General features: G+C 41.8%; 1 long non-coding RNA gene across 6 annotated transcripts in view; it reads right to left on the reverse strand.

Moving 5' to 3' along the window:
- Positions 1-3,543: 3,543 nt before the first annotated feature.
- The window catches only part of LOC112984468 (uncharacterized), an 84,155-nt gene continuing 74,334 nt past the window's right edge, over positions 3,544-13,364 (reverse strand). For 4 of the 6 annotated variants that reach the window (XR_010388566.1, XR_010388567.1, XR_010388571.1 and 1 more), the window contains 4 exons: positions 11,646-12,633; positions 9,871-9,942; positions 9,485-9,598; positions 3,544-3,953 (listed from right to left, as the gene is read on the reverse strand). This is a non-coding gene — a long non-coding RNA (uncharacterized LOC112984468). The remainder of the gene's footprint in view (positions 3,954-9,484; positions 9,599-9,870; positions 9,943-11,645; positions 12,634-13,364) is intronic. The other 2 variants (XR_010388569.1, XR_010388568.1) reach the window with 2 other exon arrangements.

The following is a 13,364-nucleotide window of genomic DNA, read 5'->3' on the forward strand; positions in this document are numbered from 1 at the left end:
GAGCCTTGCCCTCAATAAGACTGTGTGCAGCCCAGATAGCTCCTGTGTACCACAATATGCTGGGTCCCAATCAAGAGGACGGGCAAGGCCAGAGCACACTGTAGCCTGTACACAGATGCTTCCTTCTCCTGAAAATCAGGTAGGGGAAGGGCTTTCAGGTCTGTCGGTTTAGAGAAAGCCTTGTCTCTATTCAAACGGGTCCAGGTCAAGACTGGGACCTCCATATGCTATTCAATTCCCTCTTCTGATGTAAAGAAAACAAATGAATTGTTATGTTTGCATTATACTGGAACACAGAAATGTCATGGTAGCTGGCCTGATAATGCAGGATTAATTTAGACATTCAGACTGCCGTGCCCTCCACCCTGCAAATGTAATAAACATGTCGCAATTAAGCTCCATTAGGTCTACTCAGCTACCTGGTAGTGTTTGAAAAGCTATTTCCACAAATTCCAGGCTGAAACATGGGGTGGATGGGACAGTGGAGGGTGTGAAATGGAGCATTTGTTCCAGGATCAGGATGCATTTACTACTCCAAGCAAAGAGCTGGGATAGCAGCCTTCGTACCTCTTCAACACAGGGCACTGGAAATGTATGAGCCATGTAATCAAGGTAATGAATATGTGCTTCTGAAATTGCCCTTTACGTGCTGATTTAGGCAGTTCATTCACTGACAACTGCCCTCAAGCTCCTGCTTACTCCCTGTTACACAAAGCCTCACCACAGGCCCTACAAGAATTTATTTCCTAAGTATGTTAAGAAACACCTACTCACGCAGTATCCCCAGTGTGCACCACCCCTTGTGCCATTAGCAGCGAGGCCATTATATTGTCAAATATTTTAGACTGTGATCATGAAGGCTCTTATTCCTGCAAGATCCCTTTATTTCTGCAAGCTGTTCTTATGCAGTCCATGACCTTATTTTCAGCCTATCAGTTCTCCCTTGAGTAAGACCCAGCTGGACTTTGGGGTTCCAGCAGAAAATAAAAATCTAAGTTCTGAAAATGGATATGGGACACAACCCTCCGCTGTTTCTCTGCAGCTGCACTCAGAAGCACAGGTCATTTTGTTCAGGTCTAAGCACACACCGCATACTATACGTTGCCGTTTAAAAGGAACAGTTGTCTGGTCTTTAAAGGTAAGTCTATCCAGCCATCAATTTGTTAATAAAAAGGTGGTGTGCTAAGGAGAAATTAATGACAAATAATCCCCTATGAAATAATGTCACTGTGTTCAGGTTCAGGTTTGCTGGCTACAAAACATTTGCTACTCATTTTCTGCCCCACTATTAATGGATAAGAGAAAAGAAGGGGAATTTGTTACTTAATGTAGGATATGCGTCTCATGCCATCCGATTACATCAGGTTCATCAAGTCATGCTTATATAACTTGATTTTAATTTATGGGTTTTATTGTTGGCAGGTTTCTGAGATTATGATTTGATTGAACGTCTGTTGAATGTCTGTAAAATATCTGTTAGTTTGTAAATGGACTCTAATGGATTATGCTGCTTGATTCTTTTCTTATGGAGCTGTTCACCTTTGCATGGTATAGTAGACAAGTCACATCTTGCTTTGACTGCATGCAGCATCAGCTATAATAACTGTATGTCAGAGGCTGTAGCACTGTAGATACAATCTGCTAAAAATCACTGTACATGTATGTAGGGAGGAATGCTTAGTGTCCAGGAGATTTCCAGCAGAACAACTCATTACTGGCTATAGTTTTACAAATAAATAATATTTTTTACAAATAAATAAATAATTTTTCGACTTTACATTTTACATTATTTATCACAGGAGGTTTGTTTTACATCATAACTTTCAAAACACCTTATAAGCTTATGGGACCAGGTCTCCTTTGATTTCCCCAAACTGACTGCAGGAAAACATGGCACTGAAAAAAACAATTTGGCTTCATCTTACTTCAGGTGGCTAGTAGCCCATGTAGGTCCTGGTGTGAAAAAATGGAAGACCTCCAGGGGTCCCTGGGACATTGAGATGCCCAAGCCATTTTTTCTGTGCTGAGGAGTGAGAGTGGTTGATTTAGGAGCTGTTAAAATGGGCTTGCAAACCTGGAAGGATGTTTTGGCTGCCTGCTTTGTCAGAGCAGGACAGATGTGGTAGAAGGCACCCCGGTTCTGATCCTGAGCAGCACTGGTGCAGGGGGATAACGCCAGCCATGGTAATAGCACTGTACCACCACATAACCACAGCTACAAAACTGCCATTTTACAAGCATGAAATATCAGATGCATTTACAAAATCCTGATGATAGAAGTAGGCTGTTGCACTGACTTGAAAAACGTCATTTTAAGGTTGGGTCTGAGTTTAAAGACATGAGATGAAGCTCTTTGCAGATCACCTATTGCAAAGACTAGTAGCGCAGGACAGGATCTGCTTCACATAGTAAGGCAAAGCTGTCTGTGTTATAATGAAGGCTTTACTGCATAGAAATATACTTTGCAGCTCACACATGACAATATAGACAGCTGCCCCTGTTGGGGCACTCGCTGCATCAAGCCATCATTTATTCCAGGGTGTCAGTACAAATCTTCAGGATTTAAGCCCAGCATCCGTAAAGGGTTCCTTAAAACTGATCCACATCAGCAGCCCTGTACCTGTAGTGCTATGGAGTATTTTGCCTCGAGGGTAAACCCCGAGGTACCAGCACCGCAGTGAAGACTGCAGTGTGGGAACCTGTACCAGCAGGGCAGCACTGAAAGCAAGCCTTAGACCACTCGGTACATCTTGCCCTGATCTCGCTCACCCCAAAGCCATACAGTACACCCCTGGAGTTCAGCGGCTCTAACCTGCCATTCCAAAACAAGCTTTCCAGTGTCATTAAAAAAGTCAAAAGGAGATGATTGACTATGTTACAGTTGGTTCTGCTGTGAGACTTGCTGTGTGCTACCCCGTGAGCTGTGCCACAGCATTTCGCAGTATGCTTTCTGACATGTTTCTTGCACAAGTAGGCCTTCCAGTAGCAAAATTTTACATCTGATTCTTCTCCCCTGCCTGCATCCTGAGCACCATTCTGCTGGTACACACGACAATATGAATCTGTCTATAAATCCTCTGCAGAGGTTTTCTCTGGTGTAGGGAGACTCCGGGGAGGGTTCTTGACTGGGACCCTGCAGTGCTGTAGTTGCGCTACAGGCCAGACAAGGGAGGCATCTGCTCTAGCTGTGTTACTGAGGGGCTCTGTCCGCTGATGCCCAGGGTCTTTTAATCAAGTTTGAACTGAGCTGGCAGAGAATATGTCCCCTTTCTCTGGAAAATTATGGGACTAAGGGACAAGAAACTTCGACTCCACTTGCTCTGATATAATGCTGGAAGAACTCCACCCAAGTCCTCCCAAAGTTCACTTTGGCGTGAAACTAGAGCTGTTTGTGCCATTTGGTTCTGCTGCTGCCAATAACCTATGTTATTTACTTAGTCCCTCTGATTCTCCATTTTGTCATCAGAAATAGAGATAAGAATGATAATGCCTTAGAAAGCATTTTCATCACTGCAAGAAAATCACCATACAAGCACTAGGAAAGGCTATTTAATGCATGAAAACTGTTATACAACTTTGTTCTAAAGAAATTTGAACTACACAGCATTGTAACTATCAAGGTAGAGCCTTCTTAATGATATGACAGAGAGAGGAAAACACAGTAGGAGGATAAAAATCTTCTCGGATGACTTTTAATCTGTTGGGCTTTATCTGATATACACACAGAACAAATACAAATCAGCAACATGTCTGGACACATTTATTACGCACAACACTGCAAACTGTGATCACCAATTCAATGGAAACATTTCATGGCTTGTGTTTTCAACCTGCAGATCATTCTTGGGTCCTGCTGAGCATCCCGAGCTGTGGTTGACATCAGTGAGTAACAGCAAGGCTCAGCACACCTCAGGAATTGTCAGCTTCTTGCTGGATCAGAAAAGATTCCAACCCTGAAAAAATATTTATAATAGCATCAGTTTCCTGAACTCTCCCTGTTGTAGAAAGTTAGTGCAAGGTTGCAGAAAAATCTGGTTGGCCTTTAGGCAGAGAAACTACTCATCTTGGAGGAAGGTACCAGATGTTATGAGATTCGAACAGAAATGCATATACTCAGAAAGTAACCTGTGACATTTCATGCTCGTATTCCTAGTCTGCTCCAACTATATTTCTGTTGAAAAAGAACTTAGCTCCAGCCCTTCATTTTGCAGCACTTTCAAGTCCATTTGCCTCACATGTGTTTCACCTCACACCTTGCAGTGAGCCCCACACATAAATGCAGCGATTAATTCACCCTAACCCTGTAGTCAGCTCACCATCATTTAGCACCATCTGGTCCAACAGGACTCGTTTGGCCCCTGGCGCACGGTGCCCTCGCCTGAATGATGTTTGACGGGTAGCACGTCTGTGAAAAGAAAACCTCCCAAACACAGCGCTGTGTCAGTGCTGGCAGCCAATCTAAGAAAACAGTCATAATATTGAACACTATCAATTCTGGCACTGACAGCTTGTCTCCTCCTCTTGTATGGTATCAAATGCAGGCCTGGGAAGAGCTGCTGTGTACATGGGCTCTGAAGAGCTTGCGATGTGCACCACTCTAGTGACAGTCCAGTGAGCCAGACTAAATCAACACAATGCTTCCCAAATCTGACTCTGAGCAAGACGTGGTGCAGAAAAAGTATTCTGCAAGACTGCTTGCATGGAAGATACCTTTTTTTAAAACAGCATAAGCAAGACACTGAAATGTTATCGGTTTGTCTAGAGAAAGATCAGTTGTTCCTACCACGGGCTGTGAGGAAAGCCAGTATCTCTTTCCAGATGAGGGGGGAATTTTCCATTGCATCTTGAGCATTTGCTGTTCCTTAGAGAACAACTGACTCTCACTCTGCCTGGAAAGTCTGCAGGCAAATAGACCCAGGACGATATGCCATGACTCAGAGCAAAGCGGTGACACCACCAAGCTACATAGCAGATACCCATATGTCTTTCTGCTTACCCTGACTTCTCTAAGCTACACCAGATGCCAATGAGCCAGAGATGGCACCCAGGGATCAGTGCAGTATAGGGTCATCATCTGCATGGCCCTTTTCCTTCTGCCACCCTCCTACACTAGCATTAGGAAGCTGGAAAGTAGCAGAGAAATCTCTGTGCTAGTTGGCAAGAGGTGACAGTTCTGTGACTCCAGCCTGTTGGTGAGAAGGGGGCATCACCTTGGACAGTTGAGAGGAGAAGATAGCAGGAAAAGCAACTAATTGCAGAATGTAAGCAAAAGCACTCACTACTAAGCTTTCTCTATTCCCAGAGCCTATTCAGCATAAATCAGCTAGCAAAAGCCACAGCAACTTCTAGTGATTTTCATCCAAACCGAATTCTGTCCTGACAAAACACCAGGCTGTGCCCAGTCCCACAAGTTTTATGAACAAATCAAACAACTCGGTCACTTAAAACCAATTTTGCCTCAACTGATTTTGACCAAAAAGTGCTACTGCCTTTTGTAATACTGGCCATTTGTGCATCTGTATGGCTACAGACAAAAATTAAGAGAAAACATTTGGCACTTCTTTTTTCTATTTGTGAATCGTCATGTAGCAGGGACTTCAAACCCTCCTCAGGGAGAAAAAATGCTGGGAACAGGGCTGAAGGGAAGCACTACAACCTCAGAGTTACAGGCAAGCTCTGAAACTGCTATCAGAGCAGAATTATTATTTATACTGCTGGACAGTTTTCTTCTGTGAAACAACTGGAAATGATTTACCCCACAAATGTCTGGCTGTTGGCTGGGTAAGTAGCCAGCAAACAAGAGGAGTCAGACCATGCCAGACTCATCTAGCTGTATGTGATCCATCGCTGATCCATCTGCAGCACATGGTATGTGCTGGTTTCTGCTCTTGGGACTGGTTAGGAGAGAGGTACTGGAGGAATGGGAAGCTGTGTTTCCACAGCTGAATGGTTTTCAAGCCTAGTTCCTTGTCGACATGGTTTGCCTTAGGCTACTTTAAAGATCCTAAACCTGACCCCCACCACATTATACCCCTGTAATTTAATTCCCTCATTTATTGGGGTAGAAACACTGCAGAAAATTCAGATCTTACTTCTAAGTACAATAAACTAAAATTAGAAGTGGCTTGGACAACCTAATGAGCAGGCTCAGGGTCCTAGCAAGGACCCTCTAGCAACGTGTCCTGGTTCTGACACATCCCTCCTTCATCCTGGGCACTCACAGGCCTCCTCTCTGCTCCAAGGAGGCAGGTGAGCCCCGTAGTGGGAAGACACATGAAACTGCGGATACAGAAGTGTATACTGAGAGCTGGTTCTGCTTCAGTGTGGGTTCTTTTTTCTTTTTTAAGAAAATAAATGTCTGTCTTTGCCTAGACCCCTGGAGAGGTGCATTTGATAAACTGAAACTCAATCTAGGAGGCACTTCACCAACCAGTGATAATCTAAGAGGTACAGTAAAGTAGATCATTCAGATAAGACAGATCCTCAGTGGAAATGAACTGTTATAGCATTATTGAAGTTACGGCAGCTCAGGGGACTATCTATAGCTTAGGTTGAAGCATACTCCATGCTGGTTATATGCTACTCATACTTAAAAGATGTTAGGATTGAGCTCTGCTGTACATTCATGTCACAAAGTGAAGATCATTAGAGTAATGTTTTTCTATGCAATGTTTGATGCAAGTAAAGGTGATAAGCTTTTTATCCATTCTCTGCAGACCATTTAGGCCAAAGTTGTTCTTTATAATTTATCCTTTCCTTCCTATAAGTTTTACAGAGAGGGCGTTTTGGTTTATTTTTTTTCCTCCTGGCACAAATAATTTTCCATTCTATTCCTCGGCTTCCCTATCTGTAAAATGGCCCTAATGATCCTTATGTCTCATCAGGATCTACTGGTGAAAGTAGTTTCCTAGAGCTAGGCAGTACTATGAGTATTGTTATATTCAGGTCCCAGAGGACACCACTTCTTCAGCAGCTCCCTGTGCTAGTGTCATTTCTTCAGCTGCTAGCTCTTCAGCTGGCACTATTTGTAGCCATCAGAGGAGTCCCGTTGGCTAATACAGGGCTCGGTGAGCTCTTGCTCGGCAGACTCTCCTTTGACTTGAACAGGACTAGTTGTGGGTTAAGAAAACATGGCAGAAGCTCCAGGTTCCCTGCTGGCAGGGACATTTTGGGTCTCATCTCCAATTACTTGCCATCAGGAACTAAGGTCTGAAACATGACCAGTAAGCATCTCAGCAGTGAAACATTAATCTGTGACTATGTCTCATGCTGATATTGTACCTTTCAAAAGCCTTCGATGTCTTTGGAGTCACTCATGACTAAGGCTGGGGAGGGTAGAGTCAGGCCCATAGTTCAATTACACTAACTTCTCTTTTCCTCTTTGTGCTATGCTCATTACACAGAGAGAAATCAATTAATTCCGACAGAGGAATAGGTTCCTGGCCTGTCTATAAGTCACTGGGTACATAATTGTTCTGTTGCTTACATTAACATCTTATCACATTATTAGCACTGTTTATGATTCCCACAGTCCTGCAGTAGCCGACGCTCTCATGGCTGCTGCTTGCAAGTGAGGTTCTTTTTTTAGGCTTCCACATTGCAAATGACTGTTGCACGAGTGCTACATTCAATTAAAGGTCTCTCATGGCTGAAGCCTTCAGATGGACAACATAGACCTAAAAAAAATGCCTTTTCCTTGGTTAGGCAACTTTAAACCAAACAGGATTAAGGATAGAGATACCACCACAGAGGGAAACAAAATATAGGTATCTCACTGAAACAGTGGAGAAAGGGGGGGGGGGGGTGAAAGAAGGAACATTTTTCTCATTAATTCACACATTTTTAAAAAGGACTGAAAACAAGATTAACTTTGGAAAAACTATACCTCCTTTTAAAAATTTATTTGAAGTACTTAAAACATGCATTTTTAAATTCTGAGTCTGAAAAAAGTATGATCCCTGAAACCTAAATCTTTGGGGGAGTGTAAATCAAAGAAAAGTTAGTTATGGCTTGTGAGCTTTTTGTCTGTGGAAACAAAGAATTAATGGCCAACAAACAAGCAAGCAGCTCAGAATCCCCCCTTTTTAACAAAGAAAAGTCTTTGCTTATGACTGTTCTTGCTGGATTAGGAAAATAAAAAAAAAATCAAACAGGCAACAAATAATTTTACCATTACCAGGTAATATGTGTTAATTGCTCAGTTTATATACTCTGAATGACATACCATTAGAGACTGTGTATGCATTGTAACTAGAGCATTAATAAATTTAAAATGTGCCTATTAGGATGACAGCTTTGGAGGTGCAAAGGAATAACAGTTATCACTTGGCAGAAGCAGATCTCACCCCATCTGCCGAGACTTTGCATACATTTTCAGCTTCCTGAGCAATGATTAGGGCTGTCAGAACCTCTTTAACCTTCTAACTGCTGGTCCCAACTGGCCTTAATTAGAGACTAATGAATTCAGAAGATGCAGGCCGTGAGGAAAACTGCCTTGACAGTTTGTGTACAAATTAAGCACCAATTACTTCATGCATCTTTTGCATTGCTGATACGAGTCTCTGTTATTATTTTTGAATATGGTCATTTTAGCATAAACCGAGAACTTTGCTAATGTATTTTGTCATTTTTATGGCTCATCATAAAAAAAAAAAAGAATACCAGGAGGGTCATGAATATGTGAAATAAACTACTGTAGATGATAAAAAGAAATTCATTTCCCTCTAGGGAATATCTTCCAACATTTTCCCCCCTAATATCATATTATTATTATGATTAGTCACATAATGATCACAATTTAAGAAACAGACGTAACATAGTACTCTGAATATTTTTATTAGTACTATAGCACTGTTATTAGTACAAGAAGGAAAACAAAGATATAGGAAAGAGTGTTTCGGTCCTTGGATCTCAGAAAAACTTTGACACCCACCTATGTTAGCAAAAGATTATAGACACTGATACGGTTGGAAAGGGGAGCACAGTAAGCCATAGCTGTACAGTCAAGTAGCTCTGGTTTTAAATGTCCACAGTTGCTCCCCTTTTTCCACATCCTTAAGAAATAAAAGGTTCAACTCAGTACTTTTGGGGAAACACAATCCCTAAGCCCAGCAGAGGTGTTTGCCTGCCATTATCACTTGACAAGGCAGGGGAATGTTCCCTGGATCTTGCCATAACGTTTACTTAGTGAAAGCCTGGAAAACTCCCATCCTTGATGCTCTTGCCAGACCCAGTGGGAGAGCAAATGTGACTTTAATGAAAAGGCTATAGACCAACGTGACCTGCAAATTGCAAAACATGCCTGATATACAGGACCTGCTAAATGGATGTGCAGCTAGTCCTTCATTGGTCAGCTACCTCTTTCAAACTGTGCTGCTAAATCTTTTCATTTATGTTAATTACCGTAATGTTCCCCATTCTGCTTAATGAAATTTAACTCCACTATATAAACCAAGAGGTTATTTCACCAGCATTTCAAACATACCACAGAAATTCTCGTGGCTTTGCTGTCACAAAAATCAAGGTTATATCAGTCTTCTCCCTGAGCATTTCTTGCTGTGGTTCTCATTGTATCTGGGAAGAAAGCCTCCCAGAAGGTCTGTGGGGGAAAAGATGAAGAGAAGCAGAGGAGTGAATTAACAGCGGAAAAATGTATAGTGAAATTTCATCACTCACATACCGCATTATACCACTGGACGTGGGCTTTGTAATCTACAGATATATAGAGTTGTAGATGAGCTACAGCACAAATTACGTTTGAGTTATTGCTCTACAGAAGACCAAGAATACATTTTGAAGTACACTCTGTACATGCACTCTGCAGATGAAGTACATGCTGTGGTATGTGAGGGATCAGACAAGCTTTTGTACCTCTCTTCTCTCGAAGGTAGGAACTCATGACCCCCATGTCCATGCTTCCTCCCCTGCCTCTCAAGAATTAACCTGAAATAATGAAAAGACACATGTTGTCCCCTGGCATCTTCGTATGTTTAACTGGAAGAATGGATCCTCAAATACTACAAACATCTTCAAACATGGAAACACTTTATGGGAAGGAAAGAAGGAAGGAAGGAAGGAAATTTCTCTCATAGAAATTAAATCTCTCCTGAGAGGAGATACAGAGCATTAGACCAAACTATGTCACTCTTGAGAGCCTTGAAAACATAAGACCAGACTGTTGGTGGCAAGTCACAGAGCCAGCATCTGTGGGATTTGAACTGCAATTAAATAAAGCCCCAATCAATATCTCATGTGAAGTTCTGTCTTTGCCCACACAAAATCACAGATGCCTCTCTTGGACCAATCTCTATACCCTGCAAGAGCTTCCTGCACACAACTCTCCCTTGTACTTTATCAAAAGTAATTTTAAACATCTCTAATGAGCATGACCTAGCAATCTCATGCAACACTTTAAGCACTTTATTCATTCCTAATTGTTCCTATCATTAAACGTTGGGTTATTCTGTTGCTAATCCAAGCATTTTCCTGCTTACTCACACCAGTACAACATATGTTTACAGAAAACACTCTTTCCTTCTTCAAGCCAGTGTCCCACACATATCTGTACAGTTCTCCTAATTCTTTTACCCAGCCATTTAAATAATTTTTCTGACTTCTTTTTGACTAGAATACCACTTGTTATTATGGAAGTTAAATATAGATACACACAGGAAGGATGCTTCAGTAGTTAAGCTACTAGCTAGATACCTGAGTTCAGTTAACTGCTCTGCCACAGGCTTACTTTGCAAAAGGGTCCAATTCCCTTCAGCCTGGTGTTTTAAAGGCATTTAAGGGCCCATAGCCATCAGTTTTGGCTATAACTTTTAAAATGCTGGTCCTGTTCTACCACTGTTTCCTGTTCTACAAAATAGAGGCAGTATGTCCTTACTATGCACATCTTCTGCAGATAAATACGACCATGCCTGTCCGCAGGTGCTCTGCTGGTGGAGGCAAGTGGGTGGCGAAGAAGATGGGGACAGGCTTTCCCAGCGGATGGCAGGAGTCACAGCAGGTCTAGAGCATGCCACAGAGCTGGCTGCTGGGATCCCCACGCCAGTTCTCTCCCGAGCTACTAAGTCCTGCTGGCACAGCGAGGCATTTCTGAAAACCCCTGGGGTCTCTGTCTTTTGAGGCTCACAGTGTCAGTCTTTTTCTTTTATTGCAAATGTTATTTCTTGGTTGCCTCTCATTTCTCAGTGTCTTTCAAAAAAGGGATGACCAGCTACTACATGAAGTCTCACAAGTGCAGTCTCACCCAAACAGCCAAAGGAAGCTCACCCTCCTCTTATTTTATAGTTTACATTTTTATATACATGACAGAGTCCCTTCTTACATTCTCTTGAAAAACATATTATTTCATGAGTGCCTGTTGACTTTAAAGTCCTTAGTAAGTTTTTATGTGTCTGCTTTCAGTAAGTGGCCTTCAGTCTGGCCTGCATCCTGGAGAATGGGTTTGTGCTGCAGATTAGGAGTCTGTAAGACTGTGACTCTCTAGGCCAAGACACACTGTGGCAATGAAGTTTTCCTTTCAAAATCACATTCAGAGATGATGGAGTGACCTCCACAATTCTCTCAAGATAAATCTAAGGTGGTGGTTCAGGCCTTTCTGCAACCTGAAATACATTTTTTGTAAATTGGCTTATTACCTTAAGGGATCATTCCATTTACACTGCAGCTCATTAAAGCTCCTTCCACTTACACTGCCCATTTATTGTTTGCCAGTTCTGGTCCTTCCCTGGTGTATAATAAATGTGTCTTCTCCTTCACTAATACCTACACATGGAATGAATACAGAATTAACTCTGTAATCTGGGTTATCATTTTACTGTATGTGGTTCACTTCTGTTTATCATATCTCTAAAACCTCAGGACAGAAAGGAGACTCGACAGAAGAGAGTGGAAAGGTGAAACGGCCCCTTTGATCCAAAGCTGTGGCTAATGATGAAGATATGCCAGTTTCAACATAAATCCTGCAGGCATAGGTCACTTTTACATCATCGTTGGAGGTCAAAGTACACATGCTTGTGTGTGCGTGCACACCTATGTGTTTGTGTGTCTACGTGCGTGTGTACAGGCATGTCATCTTCTAGCAGCTGGTCCATAATAAGAATAAGGGACCTTGCAACCAGCTGGGTCAGAGTTGCTTGCAGTGGGCTCTTGTAACCAGCCTGCATTTGGAAAGCATAAAACCTCCGAGGTTTAGTCTCAGCTTTCCAAGGAGCTATCTTTGGGATGGTAATTCTAGCTGATGGCTCCTGTGCATTGCCCTGTTACACTGAGATCTTCTGATCGCCTTTGACTTCTTGCCCTCTATTTTGAAGTTACCTTGTGAACCTATCACTCCCTACCTGAAATGCGCCAACCAGCTGGTCTTTTTCTCCTCACTGTTACCACAAGCCATGCTGTGATACTTCTCTGTGGCAATGACATAAAACACACACTTGGAGTCACTCACCCAAACAAGAATACCTCTTCCCTAGCATTTCAGAAAGGTGTCCAGAGTCCTAATTTTTCTTCCCTTATTTTTACTGACTAAAGCACTTAGCTTTTACAAGTGGAGAAAAGGATCTCAGTTCTGCTTTCAAGCTTTATTATTCCATCTGGTAGGTCCACTCAGCTATCCCACCAGACCACCTGAAAAAAAAGAAAAGAAAAGAAAAGAAAAGAAAAGAAAAGAAAAGAAAAGAAAAGAAAAGAAAAGAAAAGAAAAGAAAAGAAAAGAAAAGAAAAGAAAAGAAAAGAAAAGAAGAAAAAAAGAGAAAAGATTAGATGAACAACAAACTCAAAATCATGGAATAGTTAGTAGTCCCCTCATAGACACCATTTATATTTAACTACTGTACATGGAACCAAAGCATCCCCTGAAAAAAAGCAAGCACTCTACGTATAAAAATTTAAAACCACATTGATAACCCATCTGGCATCCTCCTAATTATGAATCTCTTAGTGGAGTAATATTCCCTTTAGAAGCAAAACAGTAAATACAACAAGGGAAACATGATTATTAATTTTTTTGCTCTGTCTTTCAAGACAAGCATTCATTCACATGTGCACCCAAAATCTTTCACAACTGGAATTTATTGAAGGAGAGACATAACACAATGCCTACTAATTAAACATTTAAGAAAGAAAGAAAAAAATACTCTATTCTTCATCAAGAGACTATGTTAATAGTGCTTCATAATATGAAATGTGTTTGAACCCCAGCTGTCTTGCCCCATAAACACACTAAAATAGAAAGACTCAGCTTCTCCCTTTATCTTTATGCACCAGTCTACCCAGTTTAGGCTTCATAACATCCAATCATCTTGTGGAAACAAAGCACAATGCTTGATTATCTGTACAGAACTTCTTTCCCTTTCATG

This window comes from Dromaius novaehollandiae, chromosome 3, assembly GCF_036370855.1.
Source record: "Dromaius novaehollandiae isolate bDroNov1 chromosome 3, bDroNov1.hap1, whole genome shotgun sequence".
NCBI classification, from domain to species: Eukaryota; Metazoa; Chordata; class Aves; order Casuariiformes; family Dromaiidae; genus Dromaius; species Dromaius novaehollandiae.